Source organism: Odontomachus brunneus, unplaced genomic scaffold, assembly GCF_010583005.1.
Source record: "Odontomachus brunneus isolate Ranch 3 - 2012 unplaced genomic scaffold, Obru_v1 Obru_scaffold_046, whole genome shotgun sequence".
Classification (NCBI taxonomy): domain Eukaryota; kingdom Metazoa; phylum Arthropoda; class Insecta; order Hymenoptera; family Formicidae; genus Odontomachus; species Odontomachus brunneus.
Window position 1 is genome coordinate 485519 of NW_022639496.1, and position 3382 is coordinate 488900.

A 3382-nucleotide genomic window follows, 5' to 3' on the forward strand; every position below is an offset into this window, starting at 1 on the left:
TAAGGTTACCTAAAATTAATTTGCCCACCTTTTCGGGTGATTACGAAGAGTGGTATTCCTTTTTTAACACTTTTAATGCGCTGATACACTCAAATACGTCATTGAATGAAATTCAGAAATTCCATTATTTGAAATCTGCAGTGAAGAGTGAAGCGGCGGAAACAATAGCTTCTTTGGAAATTTCGGAGGTCCATTATAATGACGCTTGGCTTAGATTAAAGGACAGATACGACAATGAGCGCATTGCGGTGCAAGAACACATCAAGGCGATATTCGAGCTACCTGCACTGAGAAGAGAAAACAGTGCGACCTTGCGAAGTATTTTAGATGGTATATTAAAGCATACAAGAGCGTTAACTGCCTTAGGACGTCCTACAAGCCAATGGGACGACTTGTTAGTCTATATAATAACTAGCAAGTTAGATTTTGCAACCATGAAAGAATGGGAAACTAGTATCGAAGTACGACAAATGCCAACCTTTCGGGAGTTAATTGATTTTCTTACCCGAAGGTGCCAAATGTTAGAAGCAGTAGCAAGGAGAAGCCCATCCACGCAGCCCAGTACTACTTCGCGTCAAATCAGCAAAGGAAAGTCAACGACGTCTCATGCCGCGATGACGAGCGTTAGATGTATGTATTGTAACGGTGACCACCAGATATACCAATGCAAATCTTTCAAGGAACTTTCCACCGCGGAACGTTTAAAGAATGTGAAAACTAAAAAACTATGTTTAAACTGCTTAAAGGGTAAGCATATTGCCAAAGATTGTTTAGCTAGCGGATGCAAAAAATGTTCGAAAAAACACAGTACCTTATTACACGAGGATCGCGAGTCATTAAAGGAAAGGAACAATGAGATAGTAGATCAAAACGTAAGTCAAGAAGTTAGTTCGAACAAAACGGTTAATACAGTCTGTACATACTCGCAAGCGACAGAAGTAATAAAAACTAGCCAAGTACTACTGTCCACTGCCCTGATTAGCGTGAGAAATTCTAAAGGTCATTACGTCGAAGGGAGAGTATTATTAGATAACGGTTCTTAATCTAACTTCGTCACTGAAGAATTTGTTAAGAAACTAAATTTGAAGGCTATAGACGAGCAAGTAGAACTTACGGGGATTAACAGACGTGTGTCACAGGCTACTAAATCCGTAAACTTAAATTTAACTTCCCGTTTCGGTACTTTTGGTATGGAACTGGTTTGTATCGTATTACCTAAAATCACTCAAAAGCTACCAGCAGTAGCAATTGATGCAGACAAGTTGGAATTACCGAAAAATATTAAATTAGCGGATCCTCATTTCAACATACCAGCTAAAATCGATTTATTAATTGGCGCGGAAAGATTCTGGGAGTTAATTTGTGTTGGTCAAATAAAGTTAGGGAAGCATAAACCCGTACTACAAAAGTCATTGTTAGGATGGTTGGTGACAGAATCCATTGGGGGTTCGAACATAAGGAACATAACACGAACGAGTTGCAATTTAAGCGTAACCGAAGAATTAACTGAAATAATGCGTAGGTTTTGGGAGATAGAAAATATTCTGAAAGGAAAACTTAAGGAACTCGAAGAGGATTACTGTGACAAGCATTTCAATGAGACTTATAGTCGCAAATTAGATGGTAGATTCGTAGTAAAGTTACCGGTCAAGGAAGAAATCATAAATTTATTACACGATTCGAGAGAGGTAGCGTTAAAGAGATTTTTGAGTTTAGAGAAAAGGTTTGCTAAAGATCCGGAGTTTAAAAGGGACTATGTAAAATTTATGCAAGAATACCTTCATTTAGGACATATGAAGCGAGTAGATAAGCAAGAGAAAACCAAGTTGAGGGTTTTTCTACCACATCACGCTGTTATAAAGGCAGACCGTAAAACCACAAAGACTAGAATAGTTTTTGATGCATCTAGCCGATACCCCAAGGGGAAATCATTAAACGACGCCTTATATAAATGACTAGTAATACAAGCAGATCTGTTCAATTTACTTATAAGGTTTCGATGTTTCAGATATGTTCTGTGCGCCAATGTCACAAAAATGTATAGACAGATATTGATACATGAGGAACAGACAGCATTGCAAAGCATTTTGTGGCGAGAAAATGTTTGCTCCGAAATAGAAGAATTTGAATTATTAACTGTCACCTATGGTACAAAGCCTGCCTTCTTCCTAGCAGTCAAATGCTTACAAAGATTAGCAGAAATTGAAAGAGAAAATTATCCTAAGGCGGCGGAAGTAGTTCATAACGATTTCTATATGGACGATCTATTAACGGGTGCAAATACAAAAAATGAAGTCGTAAAATTAAAGAAAGAGTTAATTGGATTATTAGTAAAGGGAGGGTTTGAATTACATAAATGGAACAGCAATATAAATTCTTCATTAAAAATGACTCATAATTATAACAGGGCGGTGGACATTAATAAAACTGCGGAAGCTAAGCTATTGGATATAGTTTGGAGTCCTGACGAAGATGTTTTTCGTTATAAAATTTTGTTGGAAAATAAAGAATCGCGCGTGACTAAGAGGACGATATTGTTTCAGGTAGCTAGACTGTTTGATCCGTTGGGTTTGGTTGGACCTGTGATAGCATCAGCGAAGATCTTAATGTAGGAGTTGTGGCATCTGGGTCTGGATTGGGACGAATCAGTCCCTATGCACATCCATAGAGCCTGGGAGCAAATAAAATCAACTATAAGTCTGTTGAATTCTTTGAAAATACCGAGATTAATATCATTAGGGGAGGCCAACACTCAGATTCAGATACACGGGTTTTGCGACGCCAATGAGAAAGCGTATGGAACTTGCGTGTATGTACGGGAACAAAATCAACAAGGCGAAATATTCGTATCCTTAGTTTGTTCCAAGTCGAGAGTAGCACCTATGAAAAGCATATCGTTGCCTAGATTAGAGTTATGCAAGGCGGTGTTATTGGTCAACTTAATGGAACGCGTGATAAATAGTCTAAAGTTAAGAGTATACAAAGGGCTTTATTGGACGGATTCCAAGATAGTATTGGCGTGGATAGGCTCTTCTTCTAGAAGATGGCAAGCTTTCGTAGCCAATAGAGTAGGTGAAATTCACGTTAAATCTTCACCCTCTGAATGGCGGCATATAAGGTCCAAGAGCAATCCGGCGGACTTGATATCGAGAGGCACTACTCCGGAACAGTTAATTCACGCAAACGAATGGTGAGAGGGACCTAAAAGAAAATGAGAATAGCTGGCCAAAAGAGGATGAGGAATTATCAATTAGCGCTCCGGAAGAACGAAAAAAGGTAGTGATAGCAGTGGCTACAACGGAGAGACCGATTATATACTATAAGCGATTCTCTTCTTTCAATAAGCTATTAAGAGTGACAGCATATGTATTAAGATTTAGTG